Here is a 16,542-nt window from a genome sequence, read left to right on the forward strand (position 1 = left end):
GTGCATATATATATATATATATATATATATACCTGACCGTGCGCTGGAGAGGAAAGAGGGACCATCGACATTATTTATATACGCTCCGACGTATCAGTCGTATACACGTATATGCGTACAAAAGTTAGTTGCGTTATGTATGCCGTCGCGTTACGTGTACGTGGAGGAGGGAAAAAAAAAAAAAGAAAAGTCAGAAAGAGGTGAGATTTTCTTTTCCCTTCCAAAGAGCTGCTGCCGTAGGGGACGACGTTCCCTATACGATGTCTTTATGGCAGTTCAGATATATAAGCTATAAGTACACGAAACAGAAGGATCGGCAGGCTGCGGCGATAAAACGCACGGGATGTGCGTATTTTTATATTATACGACGCGTAAATTTGAATTGCTAAGAAATAGATCGTCAAAGCGAGGAAGGAATGAAGGGGGGGGGGAAACTTGAAATTTGCGTAAGACGCCAAAAGACTGTATACTTATACGTATGTACAATGGACCTCGTGATTGCGTCCGCGATTACGGATAAGTGGATGGAACAGGAGGTAGGGGGACGGGGCTTGAACTTTTTCTTCTCTCGGTGGGTGTGGGGTGAAAGCTCACGAGAGCCAGCTAAGACCGGAATAAGGGCGGCTCTGTTTCCTGACCCCGCTTTTTTACGGCACTTTCCCTCTTCTCGCCCCAAGACTCTGCAGGGGTGGGGGGGGTGTAGCTTATGTCTCGCGGAAATCCACTGTTTACAATTACAGCGTAGTTTACTCTCAGTGGCTCCTCATCCTTTGTTAACTCCCTCTCCCTTCCCGAGGACCAAAAATAAAATATCGTTTAATTTCACGTCACGAGCAATACCTATGTATACTATTTTCAAGCTGCAATTTCGTGTGCAGATCATTGACGTCAACGAAAAAAGTGAGAAATGAGTCAATTAAAAAAGTTCATCGTCTACCTTCGAAAGTTGATAATTCAATAGGCCAGCAAATACCTATACTCACTCGGGCATGAAGCTGATGCACGTACAAAATATAACATGTACGTATCTTGATTATGCCAACGTGAAAGATAATGAAGTGTGTAGTGCACGAAAAGCTTGGTGTTTCGATAACTCGTTTCATTATTGTTTATACAATATTCATCAACTCAGTTGTCATACACACACACGGGCGATAAAATGAAAAAAAAAAAAAAAAAAAAAAAAAAAAAAAAAGATGCAAAATTGTATTAATATACTGTCCAAGCAACCATCATCCGACTCACACTCGTGTAAATTTCATCACATGTACGAGCAAAAGGCGCGCGTGTTCTCTTTAGATGAGACACAAATTGATACCCGAGCGCAGCGCGGAGGATTAAATTTACGCCCAAATTTCAGCACTCACACACGCGTGTGTGCAGAGAGAGCTCGGCACGGCTGGTCAACGGTCCCGTCAATTACAGCGGCAATTCGCCATACTGTATGTATATATACCCCATACAGTTGGGGTCCGGGAGGATGGACAACGTAACGACGACGCTTATGCAAATAACACACACGCCAGCGCGCACGCCGAGGGAGGAGGGACAGCGGCAGCGATTTGTCACTCCATGGCATTCCTCTTTTGATTCGCTCGATTAAATAATATGCTTTCTCCCTCGTTTTCTCGAGAATGGCCATACACGGAAAAGGAGCCAATCGCCAAATGGCCTTCGCTTTGGAAGTTTTCTTAATGACCCTCTCTTCAATTCGTACGATTATTTTTTGAGGGCAATACCGATCACGACCCAATATTGCAACGGCTCGCAAAACGATAAAAATATACGTATATGAACTTACGTATGTTAGCGAGGCGTAGATTGTCCATGGTGTCCATTAGCGGGAAACTAAAGTATATATACGTGCAACGGGGGTAGTGAGAGCTTATATTTATCCATACGTAACAACAAGGATATACCTCCCCCCCCCCGCGTATTGGTACTGTGGAAACTCGGTGTGTATTTTTGCATCCCATCACAGTATACGTAACTCTCGATATAATTTAGATAGGTAAATATAGGTATCATACGCACTAAAAGGAAATATTGATAAGAGTACTTCTTTAGCTGCGAGTAAAGTAGTATAACAAGTTACAGGTCACGCGATACCGAACCACACGCATGAATAATGCATGCGTAATATCACCATGTGCATTACATATACGCAACGAGATAACACAGCATGTGTATTATAAGGGCTTGTACAATACAATATATAGTGTTGTTCTCTTGTAAATGCTAAGTTATGTACGTGAATTTTATTAGCTTCCAAAACTGATGGATCTCCTTGTTGTTTTTTTTTTTTTTTTTCTTTATTCGTGAGTAAATCAATTAAACAATTGCGCATAACGTACAGCCCGGATGAGTTTACATGTGCTATTTATCAGGCATCCAAGTAATTAGTAGAAATGAGGGTGTACTTATCTCGTTTCGACGTACTTTGCTCCACAAACAACATATCAATCGACGAAAACAAAAACAAGAGTGTTAAAGTACCCACTCCCGTAAACCGCAGTGTATACATGTATAATACCATCAGGTACGATGTTTATATAAGTTGATTATACACGACGACACGCCTAGCTGGATACTCCTCTCAACGAAAACACGTACCTACACCAATGCGCAATGTAATAAAGAACCTCATACAAGCACCAAACAACAGCTGTAGTCTTTTTCATATACGTACATGTATATGCAGTATACGCGAGAGAGGTGTACAATACTATGTGTGCGGGGGTGGGGGGGATTTTTTTTATTGGATTCTCAGTTTCGGATTCTTATACTCGAGAACGGCGTATATCGGGTTTCGCGCCCTCGCCGCTGCGTGTGTGTACCCATACCTACGCACGGAAGAGGGTAAGGGGCGAGGAAGGGGGCGGGAAAGAAGAAACGAGCTGGTGATTTCGTGCACGCGCCCGTTCAATTTGCCGTTTTCACGCACTCGGGAGGGCTGTTAGAAAATCCGGGGGCCGGGGAAGGAAGAAGACGAATCTCACTCCCGAGGAGACGACGACGTGAGCTGAGATTTCTTACGGCACCTACGGGTAACATGTTATACACTGCAGGTGGTACACGGCGCACTTGTGTATAACTTTTTTCCTCCTTCGCATGCGGAATTTGTCATTCATCGTCGCGCGGAAATGAGTTTGGTGCATCGACACCTGGTAGCTCTTTTTTTTTTTTTTTTTTTTTGAGATCACATGCGAAATTACGTATGCAAGAGCGCCATCTCGGAAAAAGTATATATACCTTTATTTTCATACCCTCTCGTTTTAAGCGAAATGTCAGTAAAACCTTTTTTCCCCAACAAATCAAATATTCCGAAATACAAAAAAAAAAAGGATTGAAATCGTAGGCTCAAGAGAAAAATTTGAGAGCAAAAAAATTCAAAGCGCCTATAAAACACGGTATAGCTTTTCATTCAAACACAACCCGTACATGTATTTCTGAGCCTTTGTAACTTTTATGTATTTAGGTGTAGAGCAAAAAATACTCCAGCTCCATTGAGAGAACGCCCGAGGAGGATGGCCACGATTAATATTAATGAAGTAATTCGCTTTCGCGAAACTCGTGTCTTTCTCTATACTCGCGCTCTGGACTTTTTAGCCCACGCACGGAACAATGGTCAAATTGCTCGTGCACTTCTGCCCCGGAAATGATAATAATAACGAGATGTACAAAAGTTTCGGGGGGGGGGGGAGGAGAGGCGACGCGGAAACGCGCGAATTTACATGAGAAGAGCACACAGCGCTTTCGGCTGATCTTTACATATATACGCGTAGGGTATAATTCATACACACCCGAGTCTGACAAGTTGGACTCGAGGTATCCTCTGAGAGCATCTACGCGGGGGACTGATTCAAGTTGTACAGTTTCGGCCCCCAAAGCCAGTATACTAGTTTCTGACGCTCCCGTTGCCGTTTGAGGCAAGTCGAGCTCGCGCTCATTACACGTACAATGTTTTGACTGTACCCTCCCCCCCTATACAGTAATTAGTACTTACTCCGCCGGTTGTTATCAATCGCGAATCAAATACCACAATTCCAAGTTGCGCGGGAGTAATGTTTGGTTATTAAATTTCGCTGCTGCAGAGAACAACCCATATTTTTTTCAACAACACGCTGACACAAGGAAAATATCTCTCTCGCCGGGCAGTGCAAAGCACCAGACACGACAGCTCATTAATCTCGAAAATAAAGGGAGGGGGTGGGAGGAGGAAGGGCTAATATTATACATACATCGGCGTAATATTCGTAATGACAAATAGCGCGAGTGGCGCGCACCAGTTGTTCGGCCGCCCCGGTTTTCTCTCCACTTTTCTCGGCTCAACTCCCCCGCGTCGCGCGTCTCTTGCTCGAGTCCCCATGATCAGGATATAATTCATCCGGGCAAAAAGATGGGGGAGGAGGAGCCGACGGAACACACGCGAGGGCCCAATTTACAAACTCTATACCCTACGGCTAAAAACACCCGCAAGCCTAATGGCCGTAACGAGTCTCCGTGTATGTATAACCCCCGCGTGTGCGGACGTGTATGTTTCTCTCCTCTGCTTCTTCGCCCTCTGTGAAAATATAACGCGTGCGGTGTGTTGTAGCCGCCAGTGCGAAAACTGCTCCCCGTCACGAGGAGCTTATTCGGATAGGGTGGAAAGTAATGGAAGAAGAAGAAGAGCCACGAGCGCGACGCGGTATAATGTAACTTGTCGTCTCTTTCTCGAGCTTTTCCGAGTGGGTGTATACGGGTGTATACCTATACCTGTGCGTGCGTGTGAATGGATTCGGGATTAGCTGGGTCGTTGTATTTTTCCGTCATCAGGGGGCACGTTGGCGAGATTTTGCCAAATTCCATTCAACCGCGGAGAATTGATTGCGCGACGGCGTTCATCGTGAAAAACGTTTTGTGAGCCGTGTTTCAAGCTCCCATGTGAATAGGTATAGACGTTCGCCGATTTTTAAGTTGTACACCCACGTTTTGGGGGGTTTTGGAGGAAAGTTACAGCGAGTTTGGAGTTGTTGCGTGAATATTCATGACATCAAAAGCTCGTCAACCGCTGGCGTGGATCGTCGGATGTACGGGGTTGGGCTTTGCATAATGCAACGCACGTCAAAGTCACTGGGAGTTGGGCGTTTGGAAATAATAAATGGCACTATGTAAGTATACCTATACGCTTATAGCGCGTGAGTGTTGATGATAATTGTTGGATTCTCTAGGGTGACGGTGATTGATTATCGCCTATTCGGTGGGTAGTAAATTTGCCAAATCAAATTGTTGCGTAAAATCAAAATGTTTTTTTCCAAACACGGACATTGTTAGACGTAGGCACAATTATTTCATTGGATTTTTGAATCATTGAAAGAAAACCTTCACTAATAGAATATCAGGTAATTATGTTTTCTGGCAGATAAAGGCCAATTATTTTAGATATTGAAATCTATTGCCAAGTGTTTAAAATCAAATGTTTGGATACTTTTTCAAAATAGTTGGACTACTTTTTTCGTCTTCATTGCAATACATTGTTTTCGCTCTGTATAGAAATTTTTATCAAGAACTACATTATACTGAGTGGTAATTGAAAAGTAAATTACACTTTCAACTGCTAATAATATTCCAAAAAAACTGAAGAAACACTCGTGCCCAAGTATGTTTGTATCATTGTAAGGGTTTTTGCTTATTCGAGGTGTCCTGCAGTTCACTCTAAAAATGTATAGCCAGTAAGGGAAAGCAAGAGAAAAAAGAAATAATGGAAATATAAAGGAGATAAAAAAAACTTAAAGCAATTTCCCATTCACAGAATTATCACGACCAAATTTCCCGTCACATGCAGGTTATATGACCCTTTGACACAAGAAAGATGAGATTTGAACACTTACAAACGTGTCAACCCATGTCCGACTCTTTACCATCGGACCATTGTAAAAGTTATTTCAATTAATGTACAAACCTGATTATTGTACGTCAACTTATACATACAACTCCACAGTCGCAAAAAAACGACTGGTTGACAAAAAGAAGTACAACCATTCGACTTTTGCAGAGTGAAACTCGTCCAAGGAAGAAAAGTGCCATTTTTCTAAGCACAGTGTATGGGTATACCTCGAAGACAAGAGATAATAAATCGAGAACAACAAAAGGGGGATCGGAGAGACCGCGTTGCGGCAGTAAAGCATGAAACAAGAAAAAGCCCGTGTCAAGCGCAGTAGCGTATCACGTGCTCGTTAACAATAACTCATTAGCGAGGCAGTCGACCGCGACGGAGAGTCCCAAAGCCGAGCACTGGCACATTATACAAGAGCAAAACTATTATTTACGAGTACATTATATACTTAGGCAGCTTGTGCATACATTACGGTGTCTCTCGCTCGATGTGCGCAACAACCAATTTTCAGTCAGCCAACCAACTCAATGACAATGCCTCGAAATGGTACTTATAGCGACGTAATCAGCTGTCTCGTGCGCAAATACAACGCATCGACGAGAGCCGTGCGCCGTCGCGTTTGCTTATAATATTATACAGTAGGTTAGTTGGTAACAAAAACAACAAAAACACTTTGACGCAACTCCTCCCACGTATATAGCCTATACGCCGGACGCGGATATGGCGTCCACGCCTATGGGTGTACTATTTATCGTTGCGTCAACTGTTCTGCCTGCAGCCACTGTCGCAAACGCGTGGGTGGGCAGCAGCGATCCCGCGAAATAATCCATATAAGCCCCGGTATAATATAATGATGCCAGAGCTATACTTATATATATATGCAACTATATAGGTGATGGTGCCTGTTTTGGAGAGACGTCTGCCGGTGCTAATGACAATTTTTTTTTTTTTTTTTTTTTTTTTTTTTTCAAGTATACCTACATTCAGCTGTGATTCATCGGTTTACCGAAAAAGACTCGCGAGTTGCAAGACTGTTTTCTCGGATACGCGAACTTGGGTGTAATGATCATCCTGATTCGGTCAACGGGGACGAATAATGATCTTGGCGTGGCTTTTACAGTAGGTGGTGGTACAATGATCGGGTCGAGTTGGGGCTTCTCGGAATAAAAAGAGGCGAGCCAAGAAGAGGATGGGGGGAGAAAAAAAAAGGAAAGTCAAAGTAGGCGGTGATCGTCTATTCTTCATCAATACGAGTATAGTGTAGGTATATATGGCGTAAAGGCGATTATTGCGAGTGACCTTTCGCGAGGTTGGCTTGTTGTAATTAAAGTTTACATGATGTACATCGTGCGTGTGTGTATGATAGACACATCGGAGCTGCAAGATATAATATTATATACCCGTGCAAGGCGATTTAATTCGATTTAATTGAAAGCCAGCGCGTTTTCTTCGTTACCTTGGGTGTCACGTGTCATTTCATTTCAGGACTTGCTGCTGTTAATTCAATTAAACTGATTTGACAGGCAAATATTGACATTTCGAAATTAACCATTGAAACACCGAACCTTGAGTTTTTCAACGCGAGAGGAAATTCAGCAGTACTGCGGACAAAAGAAAGTGAAAAAGACCGAGCTTTTTCGTGTAAAGGTCGACTGATGCGTTTATCATCGGAGCAATGAATTTTATTACAATTAATGCACAGTAAATTTTAAAACTGCATATTTTTTTATGTATGATTTACAAATTGTTAAATTATTGGACCACACAAATGGGTTAAAAATTTTTTAGACACGAAAAAAATAGATGATCCATGTCTGTTTGCTTTCAAAAAAAAAAAAAAAAAAAAAAAAGCACCACTATGCTACCAGTATTACCTAAAAAAATCATACAAAGCGAGGATCTTTGATCGGAGACAAAAGCCATATGTGTAGTCGATACTAATACCTATGCATCTATCGACCCTTGCAGCGGCTCAAGTCGAAAAATCCGAGAAGAAAAAAGAGGATGCAACATTGAAGTTGGTGTGTGTGGGTGTGTATGAACGAGCTACACCACAAGAAGAAGGAGGAGGCAAGATGAGGCCAAGTACGTTGTTAACACAGATTTATAATCGGGGACTCAAGGACCGAAGGTGCACAACTCGCATAGGTATATATAACAGAGGGAAGAGTAAAGTCGACGACGTGGCCCACTGCTCCTACATATTGTACCTCAAACACACACACACACACACACACACACACTCTTCTTCCTTGAGCTGATACAAATATACTTACTCCACGAAATCATCATTTATGCAACGAGGCGAGCCTGTACGCAAGGAGGCATACAACCGAAATATGCTTGCCATTAGGGCGTGTGTGTATAGGTATGCAGATATATACATATTACGTACGTGACAAGCCGGATGTGTGTTAGCTTAGACGACGTACTCTCTCCGTCTTTCCTCGACGGCTGTATGCATGCGACTCTGCTCTGAATGTCTCGTCATGCTTCGTTTGGATTAAACATACATTATATTGGCTGCCAGGGGGTGGTTGTTTTTTAGGATTCAATATGATGGCGAGTCAAATCCCAATTCACATCTCATAGGTATAGTGTTACTCGGCGTAGATAGCATGTATTGTTAAAAACGATGAAACCGACGTTTCTATTTTTACGACGTGACTTTGGAACTTTTTTTTACGCGGTATAACCCCGTAGAACTTATTTCCCGTTCAAGATAACACAGTCCAGGATACCTTGTAGGGAGGGGAAAAAAAAAAATACCGCGTCGAGGAGTAGTGCCGAATAGGTAGAAAGAAAGACTCACGACGATGTTGGTCAATGGGGAATCGAGAAATCGATAACTCCTCCCCCCTGCGCTCGACGACGAGCTCTGTCTCACTTTGAGACTCTCAGCGCCCGTAATTACCATCGATCGACCTTGTCTATTTCTCGCGGGGAAGTATAAAAAAAAAAAAAACCCCGACAGAAGCGCCCTTCGATACAGGAAGAGCTAATGATGTACTTGGCACACTAAATTACGAGGTACGCGAGCCTTGTGTGTGTGTGGGGTGGGAGGGACAAAACAAAGAAGAAAAGTTGCGACAAACCACCACCACCACCATAAAATTTAAACGATTGTACAACGTATATATTATATGCTAACAACGCGGGCTCGACAAATTCTTTGTATATACGCCGAGCATAACTCTTGCGTGCACTTGGAGAACTAGTTCACGCTCCGTGTAAGCGCCAAAGACGCACGACCAAAGTCAAAAGCGGCACTAAAAGCTCAAAGTTTTTCTCCCTCCGCCCCGCCTCACGAGCCTTTAATCTTCGCGCGTACACTACACGCACTTTTTTTTTGTATGCGAGCACAATACGTGGGTGTACATATATGCATAATAATAATAATAATTACATGCAGCTCTCCAAACGACTTTCGACTGAACGTGTGTATAGGCGAACTATCGGCGCGTCAATGAAACGTGCATCCTCGCGTATACTTGCATTACATCCGCAGTCAATCAAGTCAGAAATAAACACACGACTTTTTTTTTTTTTTCTCGCTCTCGCGACTGCTATTGACTTGTATAGCGCATATGGACAGGAATTCCGTTTGGGCGGTGGTGGTGAAGAGAGCGACGAAAGACGCCGGGTTTCCCTTACGAAATTGTCGCCCGAGGAGTGAGCATGAAAAAATAAAATAAGCGGGAGACCGTCCATGTATAAATATGGTAAAAAGAGGGCGGTTCCCCCCCACCCCCTGCCTTTTTTTTTCTTCTCTCCCACGCGCGTATAATGCACGTGTGGCGGCTCGAGAGCTTCCGATCCGAAAAAAGAAGAAGCGCCCGCGCTCTCTCGTATATAGAAAAAAAAAAAGCTCCCTCCGGCTTGTGTAAGCACGTCCGTTTCGAGGGTATTTTAACGCTGTTGAATAACACACGGCGCTCAGTCGGAAAATTTTTCTGCCTCGCACAAACTCTTTATATATATATACATGAGCGCGTATTTTATCTTTCTTCTGTACAGGCGCGTACATATATTTTCCGGGTATGTAGCTAATACTGCGCGTTGGATTTATATTAAATAAAAATGTGTTATCGGCGCGATAAGGAGTGCGGTACGAAACGAGAGACTCGCCGGATCGAAATAGTATATTATTTATGCACACTTGTTTATTTATTTTTTTTTTTTCTCAGCCGAGCCGAGGATAGTCATCGTTAAATTACACTCGACGACACCTCCTCCAGTCGTGGTGATAAAATTTTATTAACAATCAACTTGGCAGTGGTATACTTCCGAAAAGAAAACCACACAATAAAGATCGAGCAAACTTTTTAATGGATGGAAAATAAGTTGGAATCGAGACACGCTGCGCGCAAAACAACGACCATGTACATATATATATATAGGCACAAATGCAGCGCCAGCGCGATAATATATACAACGCGGAATACAGACAGAGAGCCCGGGGGTCCAAGTACGGATTATTAGTTGCGGGGGGCAGCCCTTCCTGCTTTGAAATAACCCGACTGTACCTTAATCAGCAAGAAAAACGAAAGAAGGTATAACGACCGGGGGGGGGGGGCACGTTTCGTTTCGCTCCCGTAATCGCGCGTAACAATTTGAAAGGAGCTAAAAACTTTTCCAAACAAGCAAGTTAAACGAGCAACGGGGAGGGGGAGATTTTTCCTTGAAGTATTTGATGCGTACCGCGTCGGTATGATCCGATTGCCGGTATCGCATCTCTTCATGGATAAACATCGTTATGAGTTCGAATAAAAGTCAATTAAAAACCTTGTTGCGCTAACTAAAATAAGCAGATGTTATACCATAATTAGAGGACGTCGTAGCGGGAGACCGATGGATTCATCCACACATACACACACTCACGTACGCGTGGTAAGGATGCGTGTAAGTTTATTTTTATCTTTTCTTTTTTTTTTTTTAATTTCAACCCGTCGGCCAACGCTTACGTAGTTATATACACGTACAGAAGCCAGGACAGTGAAAAAATACGCCCCAGACGTGCCCAACACGGACGTTGCACGCGAGGGCGGTGCACAGCTCGAACGCGATTTTTCTTCTCTTTTCTTAGCTTCCGTCCCCTCCCTCCCTACTGTCCGTCTGTTGTGTCGCATGAAAATGTAATTGCGTTTTTACAAGACAATCAACGTACATAAATATACGAGTCTCGGGCGCGACCATCATCCGATTCGATAGCGCGAGCGAGTGCTCGATAACGTTTAATTAGAAACAATGTATTTGATACGTTCCTCCGACGTGTGGATGTCGCGCGATTGGTATCAAGACGTTAAAGATATCCATCGAATCTGATGGTATACAACGGCATTCATTGAGCCATGTTGCGTTAAACTGTTATACGATCGGGAGAAACGATTGCGGGTGTGAGAAGAAGATGCGCATAATTGAGCCTCGCACAAATCGTCGGGTAATCAAGGGGAGAGACGACAGCTCGGGCGACAAGTAGGTCGCGCCTTGCTACTACTAGTATAATATTATGTACTCGACTGTTACATGTATAAGTGTTAATAGCAGAGTGTAATCTGCGTTCTGCTCTACCGATGTGCATATACGTGTGTATTGCGTCATCACCACAGATTTTGTTGTTTGTCTGTGGACGCTGCGCACGTGGGTGTGTGCTCCATTATACGAGACGTGAAGCGCTGCTGAGCAATGATGACGCAGTACACCAAAGTAGGTATACCCATCCCGTACCCAAATTTTACGTATGGGTGTGTATTATTGTTGTGCGCGAGAGGAGAATAAATAAATCGTTCGGACTCTTACTTTTTTTTTTTTCAAGAGAAAGGAGTACGCGTCTATGATCTTTTAATAACTCTCCTCACGTTTAATCGAATATCACCTCTAGGTGTAACGTTGAAACAGTCAAACTCGAGATCCTCTTGGCAACGTAAACTGCCGCTTGCCTCGATATGATTGCAAACTTTGCGGAATCCACGAGACCGAGGAAAACAGAAGCGTGCAATTTTTTACAAAATCAAAAGAAAAAATAAACAGAGTAGAACTTTTTTCCATTTTTTTTTTGTCGCTAGTACAGTGTGTTACCTTGAATTATTTTCGAGTAATTGCTCGGGTGATTTTTTTTTTTTTTTTTTTTTTTTTTCAAACGAATTTCAACGTTTATATACGTGTGTACACGTGCACTGCCGCAAATACGTTTTTGCTGACTATTAGATGTTGTTAAGAGCTCGCGAGAAATAACGAGAGCCAGCGGCCGTAATTGGATCAAAAGATGCTGAAATCATCATTTCATTTTTAAAAAATAATTTCAGGGTTATTGCCGAGGACCAACTGCAGAGTGGAGAAAAGAAAATCCGATACATAATACGTATTTCTAGCGGAGTAAAGCTAAATTAATACTGACTCCGAAAAAGCGTTGAACCCGCCCGTATGCCGGAGAATGTCTTTTTCTATTTGACATACATATCATGTACTTACAGGTACGAGCGATAAAAGAAAAAAAAAAAACGTTTACATAAAAGCGACGCAATTGCGATCGCAGGCGCCGATCGGTATCGCGTGAAAAAAAAAAAAAAAAAAAAAAAAAAAAACGAGTATAGAAAAAAAATGGGGGCCATCGTAATAGCAGCGCGAGATAGGGTACGTACCTGTGTATCGTCTAGCGTCGTCGCGGAGACGAAAGTGGGTCACATCGACTCCGACTCGACGACAACGAAGGGCCTTACGTTGCTTGTCTCTTCTATGCTTATACTCCGCGAATAGGTACGCACGTATTGTAACTGAAGTCGTGAGCTTTTTGCCTAATATATTGCCAGAGAAGGAATTTCGCGTTTACAACTTGTTTTTTCCTCTACAGTTACCCGCTATAGGACGCAAAACAGAAAACTTTTCCTCTCTCGAGGTTCATCACTTACTTTTTTTTTTTTTTATGTATATAGCGCGATGACGATGTCGTTGTTTCCTTAGGTATATACACGAACGAGTAAGTCCCGCTCATGTGTTTGAGCATGTGTCAGCGGATCGCGGGGTGTTTGGAATATTTTCGTCTGACGAATCGATCGAGGAGTATAACTGCGCACGTTGAGGGGTACGTAAATCAAGCAATGGTACTTACTTCACGAAAAAATACTCAAGGCTTGTGTCACAGGATACCGGTATTTTCTTCTTCTTTTTTTTTTATTTTTTTTTATTTTCATTCGTGTGCACAAAAACAACATTCAATTTAGAGACAGGACAAGTACAATATGATTTACAATACAGCCGTAATACCTGGACCGATAATGTCGTTAGAGGATTATTACATAAATCAGGTGGTAAAATGCGATTCTGATTTATCTCGTGTATACGTATACGTACAGAAATTCCGCGATAATTATTAATGGGGAAAGAAGAGAAAGAGGAGGGGGTCTCGTTATACGTACTTGCGTGCACTGCACCAAAGATATCATTAATCAGCCGAGAGAGAGAGGGAGCAACAAATAAAAATTTTGAAGTGCATCGCATTAAAGGAGAACCGTTACGTAATTATGAAAATCTCAAACTCTATTTAATTTATGATTTGGAATTCCTACATTTGTATACCGTGTATGATGTTTAAATAACCGCAGAGGATGTATAAATAAGTAATTCAGGGGGAGCACAAAAAGTTTTTTGTTTTTTTTTTTCCCTCGACTCTTGTCGTTGTTTTCGTCTGCCAAAAAAAAAAAGAGATAAATGCCCGATAGCATAAATCTTAGCTTACTATCGCGTAAATATGTATATATTTATATGTATCAGTTCCTTCGCAAACAGAAAGATGAAAATAAGATAGAACTGTTTTTTTTTTCTTTCTCTCTCTCGAGACTTGATCTTGAAACATTTATTAGCCGAGTTTTATTCCAAAGTACTTTTTTTTCGTCGTCCGCTGCAATAAAAGTCGTTCGAACTTATCAGCGGTGTTTTTGAAAGGAAAAAAAAAAAAAAAATCACCGACCTCGATCGCTTAGGTCTACTTAGTATATATTGTACGTACACCAAACGGGAGAAATGCACTGGCTAGGCACGATCGTAAGAGGTGAATCACCTCTATGTTGACTTGCTGAATTGTAAACACCACTAGAGTAACTATATTTTCTTTTTCCAACATACCTATAACGTCAGACTCGCGTGTGATGTCAGCATCGATTGTGGTTACAAAAAACGAAAAAACGTATACCTACTTACTTATATTACAGCGACAGGTACGAGTTGAAAGAAAAATCCTATAGGAGTCTTTTAATAAACCGAGACAAATAAATAATAGCACAGGGTTTGGGGAGGGTGTGCGAAGGACAAGGGAGAGCGAAACGAATGAAATAATCAAGCTAATGGATTTAATTAACCAGTCGGGCAGTGCCGCTTATCAGAATCCAAGGTCTCGGGAAGCATCGTATCTATACTCACTTTTCCCCTTTTTTTTCTTTTTCTTTTCAAGTAAAACGGCACGCATATAAGCGAGAAGGTACATATAAGTATAAGTACTTTCATACATTTTGCGCACGCTTCGTCGTAAAACATCTGCTCGTCGCCCGTATAATGCCTACCGCGCTCTGTGTGGCACTTATGTTTTACACGTGCTGCAGTATGCAGTTGTAAATAAAAAAAAAAAAAAAAAAAAAAAAAAAAAAAAAAAAAAAAAAAAAGGGAAAGGCTGTATAATATAAGCTCTCGATCGCAACGAGGAGCATATATACATAGCAGCCCCAACTAAACTTGCGGTCGTTTACACCGGCAGTAAAGAAAAGCATCAGCAGCATCAGCAGTAGTAACAGTAAGAGAGCTCAGGTCAAGCAGCAGCAGCGTGCAGGTGTAGCCAAGAGAAAGAGAGAGAGAGAGTGCCTATGGTCACCTGCCTTGGCAAACAGGGAGACAAGATAAAAAGAGAAACAAGAAGAAGCAGAGGAGGAGGAGGAGGAAGAAGCGTATACAGGGAAAAAAGAAAAAAGAAATGATGATGACCAGCAGCAGCAGAAGCATCGGCGTCATTCCGTAGGGACGAGAGAAAGAAAAAGAGGGAGAGTGCCATGTAGCAACAGGGAAGCGCATACCTATACGTATAGCTGCTTACCTGACGTGTGTGTGCTCCGAAATGAAAAAAAAGGCGCCAGAGTGTTGCGGTCCTCCTCCTCCTCTTGCTCCAAAGTTGCACGTTGTTGTTGTTGTTGTTGTTGTCGTTGTCTTTCTTGTTTCCTCTCCGACACCTCTGGAGCTCTCTGCTCGTCAATATCAGACGACCTCTTCCCTCGTCTCTTTCTTTCAAAGTCAAATGCCAACGAAAGATACAGAGAGAAAAACCGAACGAAGCTCCGCCTCAGCTGGCTCCTGACGGATTTCGCAGATCAATTAGGTACAACTGAGAAAGAAATCGGAGCACACAGCAAAATACGCACGAGAAAAAGATTTCCCTCCCCGTGCACATGCACCACGCGTTCTCTTGGTCGAGGTGTATAATATATTTATACCATCGTACCCATGCAAAGGTCCCTCCTTTCCATCGCGCACTCACACTCACTTTAACTCACTTGTTCTTCATATCTGCTATTACAGGTATATTGTACGACGATTAATTTACCTTATTTATACGTACTCGTGTACAAACCAACAACGTTGTAAAACACACACGCGAATAAGTTAAAAAACTGCAGCCGAAAAACGTTGCACGCGAATAACCACGGGAGAAACGACTGCCTTGCATTTGCCTGCTGGCTGACTGGTTGGCCTGCGTGCAGGTATAAATCTATATGGGTATGTGCCGTAGTAGGTGGGTTGGAAAGCTATATATACAGGTATATATGTATATATATACCATAAGAGAAGCACGGTAAAGTATGTGCCACCGCCAGCACCACTACCATCCACCAGCACTGTACTCCCTCTCTCTGTTGCTCCGAATGCTCCGATCCGAAGCGAAGTAGCAAAAGAGACTAAAGAGAGAGAGAGAGAGGTGTACCTTATATATGTATACAGAGAGGCACTATATATGTGCGGCTTGCTGCTGATCTCTCTTTTATTTTTCTCTTTCCCTCCCTCCTTCTTTCTCTCGCGCCGTTGACACCACAGTTATATATATCTGCGCGCTGAGAGAACCAGCAGAAGAGAGGCAGAGCAAAAGAGAGAGAGGAGACACGACGAAGGTGCTGCTGTTCCACCTCTTTAGGTCCTCATCTTGTGGTCCATCTATTTACAAATGTGTCCGATGATTTAATAAGTAAACATACACACCGTGTGTTGTACATATAAAGCTATAAACACTACATCAGAACAACATCGCAGATCTGCATCAAAAGTGCAGTAGCAGACGCGAATCGAGCTGCACACGTGTGCTCGACCCTCTGCTCTCGGCACGACACTAACTGTCTCTCTTTTCCTCGCACTCACCCTCCCCTTGTAGGTATATGTATATTTGTCCCAAGCACGCGCACCTCGATTTTCCACCACGTATAGGTATGTTACCAAATACACCCCCGCTGAGTGTAGGATTCAATGGGCCTCTCGTGGGGGTGGTGGAGTAAAGGAGACGGATATATAGATGGGGGGTGTGTATATATATACATATATGTATGTACACATGCAGACGGATCGGAGTTTTGGAGCAATAGCAGACAGGCCGCGGGTGGTGGCGCGAGATCCGAACGTGGCGCAGACTGGCGGTG

The 16,542-nt window shown here is 42.8% G+C and overlaps 1 protein-coding gene across 1 annotated transcript in view; it reads right to left on the reverse strand.

Moving 5' to 3' along the window:
- LOC106638241 (uncharacterized protein CG43867) overlaps positions 1–16,057 on the reverse strand; it is a 131,709-nt gene extending 115,652 nt beyond the window's left edge. The window contains exons 1-2 of the mRNA XM_089592188.1: positions 15,696–16,057; positions 14,958–15,626 (exon numbers count right to left, since the gene is read on the reverse strand). The gene's annotated coding sequence lies outside the window, so the exon portion shown is untranslated. The remainder of the gene's footprint in view (positions 1–14,957; positions 15,627–15,695) is intronic.
- Positions 16,058–16,542: the final 485 nt, after the last annotated feature.

The sequence above is a fragment of the Copidosoma floridanum genome, unplaced genomic scaffold (assembly GCF_036245765.1).
Source record: "Copidosoma floridanum isolate Cflo_tuat_1 unplaced genomic scaffold, Cflo_Japanese_pri ptg000014l, whole genome shotgun sequence".
In the NCBI taxonomy this organism is placed as follows: Eukaryota; Metazoa; Arthropoda; class Insecta; order Hymenoptera; family Encyrtidae; genus Copidosoma; species Copidosoma floridanum.